The sequence below is a fragment of the Jaculus jaculus genome, chromosome 5 (assembly GCF_020740685.1).
Source record: "Jaculus jaculus isolate mJacJac1 chromosome 5, mJacJac1.mat.Y.cur, whole genome shotgun sequence".
Classification (NCBI taxonomy): Eukaryota; Metazoa; Chordata; class Mammalia; order Rodentia; family Dipodidae; genus Jaculus; species Jaculus jaculus.
This window is the reverse complement of record NC_059106.1, coordinates 56,338,055-56,351,316: the sequence shown is the minus strand read 5'-3', so window position 1 is coordinate 56,351,316 and position 13,262 is coordinate 56,338,055. Positions and strand designations below refer to the sequence as shown.

The 13,262-nt window shown below is 46.6% G+C and overlaps 2 pseudogenes; both read right to left on the bottom strand.

The window, feature by feature from the left end:
- Positions 1-2,531: 2,531 nt before the first annotated feature.
- The window catches only part of LOC123460657, a 94,529-nt pseudogene continuing 83,798 nt past the window's right edge, over positions 2,532-13,262 (bottom strand).
- Positions 5,806-5,957, bottom strand: LOC123461004 (annotated as a pseudogene).

Here is a 13,262-nt window from a genome sequence, read left to right as displayed (position 1 = left end):
ATTAAGAAAAGTGCTTACTACAGTCCCTAGTGTTTTAAGCTTCACTTCTGCCTCCTCTTAGTGCATACTCTATTCCATTCACTATGGCAGATTCAGAGATTCCTGAGCTTGTCCAGCAGTAGCCTTGAGGTCTATCTGCCAACCAAAAATCCCAATCCTCAGCTTCCTTGCTGAGAATCACTTCCTCTGAAAAGCCTCACTTAGCCTCAGCCCCATCCCATTTGCTGGAAGGTCTCTGTGACCATCCTTGGTTTATTTATTATTATTATTTTAGAGAGAGAGAGAGAATTGGCATGCCAGGGCCTCAGAAAATGCCATTGAACTTCAGACACTTGTGCTGTTAGTGGGCATGTGTGACTTTGTGCTTGCCTCACCCTTGTGTGTCTGGCCATCGTGGGATCTGGAGAATTGAACAAGGGTCCTTAGGCCTCACAGGCAAGTGCCTTAACTGCTAAGCCAGTTCTCCAGCCCTGTCCCATGGCCACAGTTATCGTCAGTGAGCCTTCCACTGTCTCATGTTCTTGCTAGTTTCATGGGGGGGGGGATCCCTGAGGGCAAGGACAAGGACTAAGCCTTCTTAGTAGCCATGGTGGAGATACTGAGCAAGTGTGTGGGGAATCTAGAAGCGAACACAGTTAGATAGCCCTGAGGAGAGCCTATGAAAGAAAGGAAAGAAGCCGGGTGTGGTGGTGCACGCCTTTAATCCTAGCACTCGGGAGGCAGAGGTAGGAGGATTGCCATGAGTTCCAGGCCACCCTGAGACAACAGAGTAATTCCAGGTCAGCCTGGACCAGAGTGAGACCCTACCTCGAAAAACCAAAAAGAAAAAGAAAAAGAAAAAACGAAAGAAAGGAAAGAAAAAACCAAAACTGCTCTAGAGTGGCAAGCCTATCGCTTCTTCAAGCACTTGGGAGTGTAGCCTCGGGTACTCAGTGAAGAGGGTAGAGCTGTGTCCTAACCTGAATACTTACTGGAATGTGTCTATGGTTAGGCCTAACCCCTAAAATTTGTGGGGCTGATTGCAAGAGTATAGATGGAGACTCACTTGTCAACTACCAAAACATATACAAAGTAGAATTCAACTGATAGGCCACTGAAGACAGGACAGGGTGGTGTTCACACACCTGTAATCCAGGCATCTGTGAAGGGTCAGGAGTTCCAGGCTAGCCTGGGCTACATAGATAGCATGGGCCTAAGGAAAAACAATTCCTCAACACCCCCTTATAGTCATAAATATATACATATTTTTTCAAGATAGGGTCTCACTGTAGCTCAGGCTGACCTGGAACTCGCTCTGTAGCTCCAGGCTGGCCTTGAAGTCACAGTGATTCTCCCACCTCTGCCTCCTGAGTGCTGGGATGAAAGGTGTGTGCCACCAGGCTTGGCTGGTTAAAGCCATTTAATATGGTTTCTACCCTAGATTTTTTTTTGTATTTTATACACACACACACACACACACACACACACACACATTATTATTATTATTATTAATTTATTTATTTGAGAATTTGAGAGAAAGAGGCAGAGAGAGAGAGAGAGAATGGGTGCACCAGGGCCTCCAGCCATTGCAAACAAACTCCAGACACGTGCACTCCCGTGTGCACTGGCTTACGTGGGTCCTGAAGAGTAGAACCGGGATCCTTTGGCTTTGTAACCAAACACCTTAACCACTAAGCCATCTCTCCAGTCCCCGTATTTTATTTTTATTTATTTATTACTGAGAGATCGAGAGAGAGAGAGAGAGAGAGAGAGAGAGAGAGAGAGAGAGAGAGAGAGAGAGAGAATGTGTGTACCAGGGCCTCCAGCCATTGCAAATGAACTCCAGACCCATGTGCTACCTTGTGAATCTGGCTCACATGGGTCCTGGGGAATTGAACCTGGGTCCTTTGGCTTTGCAGGGAAACGCCTTAAGCACTAAGCCATTTCTCCAGTCCTCTAGATTTGTTCTGGAGGCAGGGTCTCATTCTCTAAATCCCAAATCGTCCTCAAACTCATGGCAATCCTCCTGCCTTACCATCCCAGATACTAGAATTATAGGCTTATTATATGCCCAGCTTCCTATTCTTTTTTTAAAAAAATAACATTTTTATTTATTTTTTTCAAATTTTTATTAACAACTTCCATGTTATAAACAATATCCCATGGTAATACCCTCCCTCCTCCCACTTTCCCTTTTGAAATTCCATTCTCCATCATATTCCCGGCCCCTCTCAATCAGTCTCTCTTTTATTTTTTTTAATTTATTTTTTATTTTTTTTAAAAATTTTTATTAACATTTTCCATGATTATAAAATATATCCCATGGTAATTCCCTCCCTCCCCACCCCCACACTTTCCCATTTGAAATTCCATTCTCCATCATATTACCTTCCCATTACAATCACTGTAATTACATATATACAATATCAACCTATTAAGTATCCTCCTCCCTTCCTTTCTCTTCCCTTTACTCTCCTTTATTTTGATGTCATGATCTTTTCCTCCTATTATGACGGTCTTGTGTAGGTAGAGTCACACGCTGTGAGGTCATAGATATCCAGGCCATGTTTGTGTCTGGGGGGAGCACGTTGTAAAGAGTCTCACGCTTCCTTTGGCTTGTACATTCTTTCTGCCACCTCTTTCACAGTAGTCCCTTGCTTTTCCAACGAAGGGGCGAGGGAAGAGCTTGGCGGCTCAGTCGGAAAGGCTCTCCGAGAAGGCGGGCTTGGACCTCTGCAGCTGCTCCAGGCGGCTCGGGATGAAGTGGCTGGTGTCGAGGAAGCGCCCCACGCAGTTCACGAGGCAGCCCTCGGCCCTGCCGTCCAGCCTGGGCCCCGGCCTGTCCGCGCCCTTGTCCCAGCACCGCTCGGTCGTCTGGTGGATGAGCCGCTGCGCGCGCTGCTTCTGCGCCTCCGCGTCCGGAACCGCTGCAGCTCGGGGTCCAGCGCGAGGACCGCGGGCCGTCCACGCCCGGCGCACGCGCCTCCCGCCCGCCGCCGCCGCTCGCCACGGCACCGGATCCCAGCTTCCTATTCTTGCTCCCCTGCTAGAACCTCCAAAAAAGCTCTCAAATAAATAAATTGGAACAAAATGGAAATTTACTGGGTTACTTTAAGGCAGTCCAACAATAGCAGTCTGCTGTTGTGAGAGTTAAGGAGCCCGGTAGCTGCTCAGTCCACGAGGCTGGCCGCCTCAGCAGTCCCCATCCAGCACTGAAGGTCTGAACGCTTCCTGGAGAGCCGCCAGCTTTCAGGCTGCCTGAAAACGCTGAGGACACTTGCTCCCAGGGCTGAAAAAGGACAGCCAAGCAGGAAAGATGCACGTGTAAGCGAAAGCACTCACCAGCAAAGCGGCACCATGGGCAGCCAGGTGGGGGGAAGGGGCTCTGTTCTCCCAAAGCTTCCCAACATAAAAACTCTCCACGAGCTGGGGAAGGGCTCACTCTGGGAAAAAGACTTCTTCCTTCCCTCCCTCCCTTCGTTCTTTCCTTCCTTTTGGTTTTTTGAGCTAGGGTCTCACTCTAGCTCAGGTTGACTTGGAATTCACCATGTATGTAGTCTCAGGGTGGCCTTGAACTCATGGCGATCCTCCTACCTCTGCCTCCAGAGTGCTGGGATTTTAAAGGCATGAGCCACCACGCCTGGCTTTCTTTCTTTCTTTTTTTTTTAATTTTTTTTCTTTTAATTCATTATTTTTTAATATTTTATTTATTTATTTAAGAGAGAGAAAGAGAGAGAAAGGAAGGGAGAGAGAATGGGCATGCCAGGGCCTCCAGCCACTGCAAACGAACTCCAGACGCATGCACCACTTTCTGCATCTGGCTTATGTGGGTCCTGGGGAATTGAGCCAGGGTCCTTTGGCTTTGCAGGCAAATGCTTTTAACTGCTAGGCCATCTCTCCAGTCCTAATTCATTATTTTTATTGACAACTTCCATAAATATAGATAATAAACCATGGTAATTCCCTTCTACTGCTACTTTCTCCTTTGAAACTCCACTCTCCATCACATCCCCTCCCCCCTCAGTCTCTCTTTTACGTTGATGTCATCATCTTTTCCTCCTGTTATGAGGGCCTAGTGTCAGGCACTGTGAGGTCATGGATATCCACACCATCTTGTGTCTGGAAGAGTACAATGTAAGGAGTTCTACCCTACCTTTCTCTTGGCTCTTATATTCTTTCCACCACCTCTTCCACAATGGACCCTGCCTCCAGAATAAACCTAGGGGGCTGGAGAGATGACCCTGTGCCTTGGAGGGTGTGATAGAGATGTTTCAGTGCTGAGCACTCCTCTGTCATTTCTTCTCAGCACCATGGTGCCTTCTGAGTCATCCCAAGGTCACTGTCATCTGAAAAGAGAAACTTCTCTAACCAAAAGTAAGAGTAGCATTAATATATGGGTATGAACATTAAGAGAAGTGTTTACCAGGAAGTTTGGTGAGCATAGTATATACATTTAGCCAGACACCAGCAGACATTACACCTCTAGGGCTCATGACTTCCTCTGTCATAGGTTTTCAGTATCAGACATGTATTGCCTCCCATTGAGCGAGCCTCCAGTCCAGTTAGAGAGCAGTTGGAGTCTCTCATAACAGACGTGCCACTGTTGCACCCATTGGCTCATTTGGCCTGGCTGGTTAAACTTAAGGCTTGCGGTGTCCACTGTTGTTTATCTCCACGGGTGACTCTCTCTCTCTTTCAAATAAATAACTTATTTAGGAGAGAAAGAGAATGGGTGTGCCAGGACCTCTAGCAGCTGCAAATGAACTCCAGATGCATAGGCCCCTTTATGTATATGGCTTTACATGAGTACTGCAGAATTGAACTCAGATCATCAGGCTTTGTAAGCAAGTACCTTTAACTGCTGAGCCTTCTCTCCACCCTTGATGCTCTACCCTTTACTTACTACTTACCATATCTTCTTTTACTTTTGCTTCCTATATCCCCAATAGCTCACTCATTGAAAACTAAAAGTGGAACCAGGTGTGGTCACACACGTCTTTAATCCTAGCACTCAGGAGGCAGATGTAGGAGGAGGATCACCATGAGTTTGAGGCCACCCTGAGACTACAGAGTGAATTCCAGGTCAGCCTGAGCTAGAGTAAGACCCTACCTCAAAAAACCAAAAAAGGGGGCTGGAGAGATGGCTTAGCGGTTAAGCGCTTGCCTGTGAAGCCTAAGGACCCCGGTTCGAGGCTCGGTTCCCCAGATCCCACGTTAGCCAGATGCACAAGGGGGCGCACGCGTCTGGAGTTCGTTTGCAGAGGCTGGAAGCCCTGGCGCGCCCATTCTCTCTCTCTCCCTCTATCTGTCTTTCTCTCTGTGTCTGTCCCTCTCAAATAAATAAATAAATAAAATTAAATAAAATTTAAAAAAAAAAAAAGGGGCTGGAGAGATGGCTTAGTGGTAAAGGTGCTTGCCTGTGAAGCCTAAGGACCCAGTTTCGATTCTCCAGGTCCCATGTTAGCCAGATGCACATCATGGCGTCTAGAATTTGTTTGCAGTGGCAAGAGGCCCTGGAGCTCCCATTCTCTCTCTCTCTCTCTTTCTCTCACTCTCTCCTTCTGTCCCTCTGTCTCTAATAAGTAAATATAAATAAAACAATAAAATTGTTTTTTAAAAAAAGCCATTTCTCCAGCCTATTTGTTTTGTTTATGTATTTTTTTGGTTTTTGGAGGGTCTCACTATAGCCTGGGCTGACCTGGAATTCACTCTGTAGTTTCAGGGTGACCTCTAACTCATGGCGATCATCCTATCTCTGCCTCCCAAGTGCTGGGATTAAAGATGTGCCCCAACATGCCTGGTGACATTCATCTTTTTTTTCCCCCCCAGGGAGATCACGAATGCAGTCCCCCCACCACAAATTATGCAGTTGCGTTTGGGAAAATCGCAGGGGTCATCACGTCTGGACTACAATGGATAAACCTTGCCCTGGGAAAACCACCTTCCTGATCATCATGTCTCCCTTGCCAGGTAAGTATACATTTTCTTTTGGTTTTTCAAGGAAGGATCTCACTGTAGCCCAGGCTGACCTGGAATTCACTCTGGATTCTCAGGGTGGACTTGAACTCATGGCGATTCTCTTACTTCTGCCTCCTGAGTGCTGGGATTAAAGGCATGTGCCACCATGCCTAGCAACATTCATCTACCATCAGGCTTTGAAAGCAAGAAGCTTTAACCACTGGGCCATTTCTCTAGCCTCCTTATTTTAACTCTTTTGTGTATTTGCCCAGAAGTGAAATTCATTTTTTGATCAAACAGTAATTTTAAAAAATATTTTATCCATTTATTTGACAGAGAAAGAGGGGGAGAGAGAATTGGTGTGCCAGGGCCTCCAAGCCATTGCAAACGAACTCCAGACATGTGTGCCCTTTTGTGCATCTGGCTAACGTGAGTCTTGGGGAATCGAACCTGGGTCCTTTGGCTTTACAGGCAAACGCCTTAACTGCTAAGCCATCCCTCCAGCCCTCAAACAGTAATTTTATTATGTTTAATATGTATTATTTTTTGTCTTTTCCTCTTCTTTCTTCCACTTCAACCTTGACCACCATGACCTTAAGTACCACGTGCTGGGCCCAGCACAGGCCTGGTGCTCAACAATGCTTGTTAGAGGAAGGGATGGATGGGCCTTTAGCTGACTTGGTAAAGGGTAGAAGCCTACAGGAGATGTAAAGAGAAAAGTGACCACAGTTTTGATGGGGATTTCCACACCGAGACTTCCTTGAGAGGCTGTAACAGTGAATGTTTTCTCCAGCTCTTTTTGTCTTTGAGGCTGGATCTCTCGCGGTAGCCCGGGCTGACCTGGGACAAATGGAGCTCCTCCCATCTCATTGCCGGTGCTGGGGCTGAGACGAAAGACGTGCGCCACCACGCCAGCTGCTCTTCCACTTCTTTAAGTTCTCTGATTTTCTTATGGGGCTCACCCTCGTACGGTCATACACCAGAAGGTATTCGATACAATCAGATAAAACTGAGCTCAAGTGTCTGTGCTTGACACTTCCTCTTGAGGCCAGTTATAGTCAGAAGGAACAGAGTGCGGGGCTCAAGCCCCGCCACTTCCAGGCAGTGACTGCAAGCTGCTTCCCGCCTCCGTTACGAGCGCATGTAATGCCCAGGTCCACTGTAAGGATTGCTGTCCATCAACGCCGTGCTCTCTCAGCCTCCTGCTGCTCTGCTGCCAACGCGTGTTCAGCACAAGCACCACGATGGCCGTTTCTCTAGTTTGGAGGTTGTTTGTTCGAGACAGGGTCTTGCTATGTACCCCTAGCTGCACTAGTCCTTACTATGTAGGCTAGGCCAGCCCAAGCTCGCAAGCCTTCTACCTCTGCCTTGAGAGGGCTGGGGTTACAGGTGTGTGCCACCACACCCAGCTGGAATCTCTGTACAAATGCCACAAGGGGAGGAAAAACCAGATGTGATGGTTCAGGCCTAGAGGATCACTATGAGTTCAAACCCAGCCTGGGCTACAGAGTGAATTCCAGGTCAGCCTGGGTTACAGTGAGAGCCTGCTTCAAGAGACCAAAGAAGGCTGGGCATGGTGATGCGCTCCTTTAGTCCCAGTACTTGGGAGGCAGAGGTAGGAGAATCACTGAGTTAGAGGCCACTCTGAGACTGCTAGTGAATTCCAGGTCAGCATTGAGCTAGAATGAGACCCTACCTCAAAAAAAAAAAAAAAAAAAAACCCAAAAATCAAAAAAACAACAAAAAGGGCTGGAGAGATGGTTTTGCGGTTAAGGCACTTACCTGAGAAACCCAAGGACCCCGGTTCAATTCTCCAGATCCCACACATGGTGGCACATGCATCTGGAGTTCGTTTGCAGTGGCTGGAGGCCCTGGCTCATCCATTCTCTCTCTTTCCATCTCTGCCTCTAATAAATAAATAAATAAAAACTAAATTTTTTTTTTTAAAAGACAAAAGAAAGGACTTCTGCAAAACTATATCCCATCCTACACTTAGCCTCCCAACTTACCACCCAGCCAGGCTTCTACCCAAATCTAATCCTCCATGGGAGTGCTAAAAGCCAACTCTCTCCCTATTCAAGGTCATTGTTACAGCTATTATTTTTCTGTACCAGATTTTGCTATGAAGTTATTTCCCCACCTCTGTCCATCCCATTACCTCACCCTGTTCACTCTCCAGCTCACTCTGCCCAGGCTCCCTGCCCATCACTCAGCGGCAGGAGGACTCCAGTGCTCTTCCTGGGTCACTGCTCAGAGTGCTGCTGTCCTCCTGCTCCCTGGTCTTCAGCAGCACTCCTCACACATTCACCAGATTCTACATGTCCCTAATTCCTCCTCTCTTTTTTTTTTTTTTTAATTTATGAGAGAGAGAGGCAGATGAAGAGAGAATGTGTGTGTATGAAGGCCTTTAGCCATTGTAAAATGAACTCAGACGCATGCGCCACCTTGTGCATCTGGTTTACGTGGGTCTTGGGGAATCAAACCCAGGTCCTTAGGTTTGCAGGCAAGCATCTTAACCACTAAGCCATCTCTCCAACCCTGCTCCCTCCTTCTTAATATCTGTCCCTTGCTGAGTTACATTCTTTCCCCAGCTCTCTTGATGCTGAAGCATCAGGATCCAGTCCTGGGTCCTCGTCTCCTTTACGCTTTGGGGAATTTTTGTTTGTTTTGTTTTTTTGAGGTAAGGTCTCACTCCAGCCCAGGCTGACCTGGAATTCACTAGGTAGTCTCAGGGTGGCCCTCAAACTCAGTGATCCTCCTACCTGTGCTAGGATTAAAAACATGTGCCACCACACTGGTGTATTTAATATTTTATTTATTTGTGAGAGAAAGAAGCAGAGAGAGAAAAAATGGGCATGCCAGGGCATTCAGCTACTGTAAACGAAGTCTAGACACATCTGCCACCTTGTGCATCTGGCTTATGTGGGTCCTGGGGAATCGAATCTGGGTTCTTAGGCTTCTGAGGCACACGCCTTAACCACTAAGCCATCTCTCCAGCCCATATTTAATATTTTAAATAGCTCCCCTTATGTACCAGATGATTTACAGAGACAATTCCAGACTGATGGTCTCATTCAGGATTTTTTTTTTTTTTCGTTTTCAAAGTAGGGTTTTGTTCTAGCCCAGGCTAACCTGGAATCCATTATGTAGTCTCAAGGTAGCCTCGATCTCATGGTGATCCTTCTACCTCTGCCTCCCAAGTGCTGGGATTAAAGATGTGCACCAGGATGTTTTGACTTTACAAGATAGTGGGAAGGCTGGGCATGGTGGCCCATGCTGACTTTAATCCCAGCACCCTGTAGGCAGAGGTAGGAGGATCACTGAATTTGAGGCCAGCCTGGGATTACAGAGTGAGTTCCAGTTTGGGCTAAAGTAAGACCCTACATGGGCAAAAAGAAAAGATGGTGGGACTGGACAGATGGCTTAGTGGTTAAGGCACTTGCCTGTGAAGGTTATGGACCCATGTTTAACTCACCAGATCCCAAGTAAGTCAGACATAAAAGTTAATGCATGTGGAAGGTAACACATGCACGCAAGGTGGCTCGTGTGTCTGGCGTTCAATTATGGTGGCTGGAGGCCCTGGTGTGCCAATTCTCTTTCTTGTTCTCTCATAAAAAGAAAAAGGGGGGGCTGGAGAGATGGCTTAGCGGTTAAGTGCTTGCCTGTGAAGCCTGAGGACCCCGGTTCGAAGCTCGATTCCCCAGGACCCACATTAGCCAGATGCACAAGGGGGTGCACGCATCTGGAGGCCCTGGCGCGCCCATTCTCTATCTGTCTATTTGCCCCCCCCCACTCTGTCACTCTCAAATAAATAAATAAAAATGAACAAAAAAAATTTAAAAAAAAAGGCCACTCTGCTGGGCTTGACTGGAAGGAAGGAAGGAAGGAAGGAAGGAAGGAAGGAAGGAAGGAAGGAAGGAAGGAAGGAAGGAAAGAAAGAAGATGGTAGGAAAGTTATCTGCATATGGTAGAAACTATTCTTTGAATTTTGACTTTTTCCTCATGTGTGATCACACCCAACTTTTCACATGAGTGCTGGGGTTTGAATTCAGGTCCTCATGCTTATGTAATAAACACTCTTACCTGCTGAACCATTTCTCCTGCTCCCAAATTTTGACTTTTTCCCCAGCTACATGCAGTAAGATACTCTCTCCTGATGCTGGACGGCAGCAGTGAGCTACAGTCCCACCAGCCATGCGATCATGGGTACATGGTGTGCTGGGTTGCTGTGATTTTGAATAAGCATACTACAAGCATTTTCAAACTCGGATATTTCCATTTTTCAAAGGGCTTCTCAGGATGCAAACCCACTCACCTGTTCTAACTTTAATTCTGTTTGTTTGTTTTGTTTTTTGTTTTTTTGAGGTAGAGTCTCACTCTGGTCCAGGCTGACCTGGAATTCACCATGGAGTCTCAGGGTGGCCTCGAACTCACGGGCAATCCTCCTACCTCTGCCTCCCGAGTGCTGGGATTAAAGGCGTGCGCCACCACGCCCGGCCTAACTTTAATTCTGGACAACAACCCTGAAGTGTTGGATCTATTTCACACAGCACCATGACTGATTTACCCAAGACCTTGTCTAGGTAAAAGTAAATGACGTGTTGTCATCTGTGCCCAATTTGAGTAACTTGGCCTCAAGGGAGCCACACCAACAGCGAGACCAGCCCTGTGACAAATGTTACAGGATACGGCTTTAAGAACCTCTTCTTAAGACCTGGTTTCACTCTGTAGCTCAGGCTGGCTTCAAGATCATTATCTAGAGCTGGGCATGATGGCGCATGCCTTTAATCCCAGCACTTGGGAAGCAGAGGTGGGAGGATCACTGTGAGTTCGAGGCCACCCTGAGACTACATAGTGAATTCCAGGTCAGCCTGGGCTAGAGTGAAACCCTATCTTGAAAAACTAAAATAAAGGTTGGTATTGTATATATGTAAGTACAATGATTGAGATGGGGAGGTAATATGATGGAGAATGGAATTTCAAAGGGGAAAGTGTGGGGGTGGGGAGGAAGGGTATTACCATGGGATATTTTTTATAATCATGGAAAATGTTAATAAAAATTGTGAAAAGAAAAAAAAAACTAAAATAATAATAAAAATGAGGGCTGGCTGGGCGTGGTGGCACACGCCTTTAATCCCAGCACTCGGGAGGCAGAGGTAGGAGGATTGCCGAGAGTTCAAGGCCACCCTGAGCTACAGTGACACCCTACCTTAGAAAACCAAAAAAAAAAAAAAAAAAAAAAAAAAAAAAGAGGGCTGGAGAAATGGCTTAGCAGTTAAAACACCCAAGGACCCAGGTTCAATTCCCCATGTAAGCCAGATGCAGAAGTTGGTACGTGTCTGGAGTTCATTTGCTATGGCTTCAGGCCCTGGTGTGCTCATTCTCTCTCTGCAATAAATAAATTTTAAAAAATATTTAATCTATTCTTCTACTTACATACATACAATACCCCCCCAAAAAAAAACACCTCCTGAATTCACCTGGAATGACTTGAATTAACCATTGCGTAAGTATTTTCTAGTGTCAGGATTGGAGGGGCAGGTGCTGCTGCTGAGTTCTTTATGGAAAACAAACCTATGCAATCTGGTCACATGGACTCCTAAGCTACACAGTGGCCCACATGGGCTTTTGGGCTCCACGTGGTGTACTTCCCATTTTGTTTTCCCCTTACCTCTCAGCCTTTCCACACTCCTTTGTAAAATCTCAATAAAGTGTGGTATTTTAAAAATCAAGAAGAAAAAAACAAAATGCCTCTGTCAGTGAAGTGCTGTGTATTCCACCTCTCACCATGGAAGAGCTTCGGATGCTTAAACTCCAAATCTGTGCTCTCACCACCTCAAGCAGTATTTGAGCAGAATTCAGTGATAAACACATGCTGAAGAGGCAAGCCATCTGCTTGTTTCCCAAGCGTCCACACACCTGCACTTTGAGAGTCAAGTTCAGGCGTCCTGGTGCCCCCAGGTGCCCAGGGCTGGATTCCCCTCTGACAAGCACTCTGCAGTTTCCATAACAAGCTGCTGTGAAAGTGGTTCTGTACCCCCAGGCACCAGTTTGGTCCCCAATGGCTGGCAGTTTACACTGTTTGTGGGTAGTTTCTGGGCCCTGGCCTAGCTGCACACTGCAGCCTGGGCTTAACTCTTTAGCATCAGGCTTCTTTGGTTCCAGCTGCTTGGAGGATGTTAGCACATGGCTGAAATGAACAACTGAACAGTAGCCCATGTTTAAGGGCTACTTGTGTGCAACTTGCCACAGCACTGAAGAAAAAGCAAAAAGTAGAAATCACTGTATTTCTACTCAGGTATTGCAGTGGGAGAACCAGAGGTCAGCAGGCGTATAACCAGCACTCCTGGAGTCAGTTCACAGCCAGTCTCAACTACACAGTGAGTGCAAAGCCAGCCTGGGTTACATGATGTTACACGTTCCCACACGCCTTTAATCCCAGCACTCGGGAGGCAGAGGTAAGAGGACTGCCATGAGTTTGAGGCCACCCTGAGATTATATAGTGAATTCCAGGTCAGACTGGGCTAGAACAAGACCCTACCTTGAAAAAACAAAAATAAATAATAAAATAAAATCCGGGCTGGAGAGATGGCTTGGCAGTTAAGCACTTGCCTGTGAAGCCTAAGGACCCTGGTTCAAGGCTCGATTCCCCAGGACTCACGTTAGCCAGATGCACAAGGGGGCGCACACATCTAGAGTTCGTTTACAATGACTGGAAGCCCTGGTGTGTCCATTCTCTCTGTCTCTATATGCCTCTTTCTCTCTCTGTCACTTTTGAATAAATAAATAAAAATTATTTAAAAAAATAAATAAAACCCTTCTAAGGGCCACCCATGGTGGGCTTATAGCTGCTGGCAGCTGTCTTTGCACTATGTAAAAAAAAATGGTGCCTGAAACCCGGCATGGTGGCACACACCTTTAATCCTAGCACTCAGGAGGCAGAGGTAGGAGGATCACTGTGAGTTTGAGGCCACCCTAAGACTCCATAGTGAATTCCAGGTCAGCCTGGGCTAGAGTGAGGCCCTCCCTAGAAACCAAAAAAAAAAAAAAAAAAAAAAAAAAAGGTGCCTGAGATGAAGCTGGAGACCTGAAGTTCTCAAGACCATAAATTTAGCATCCTCTACTTAAAAAAAAAATAAATAAATAAAAAAAAATTTGCAGAGAAAGATAGAAGAGAGAATGGGTGAGCCAGGGCTTCCAGCCACTGCAAATGAACTCCAGATACATGCACCACTGTGCATCTGGCTTTACGTGGGAACTTGAACTTGGGTAACAAGCAAGTGCCTTAACCACTGAGCATCTCTCTAATAGACCTTCCTCTTTTT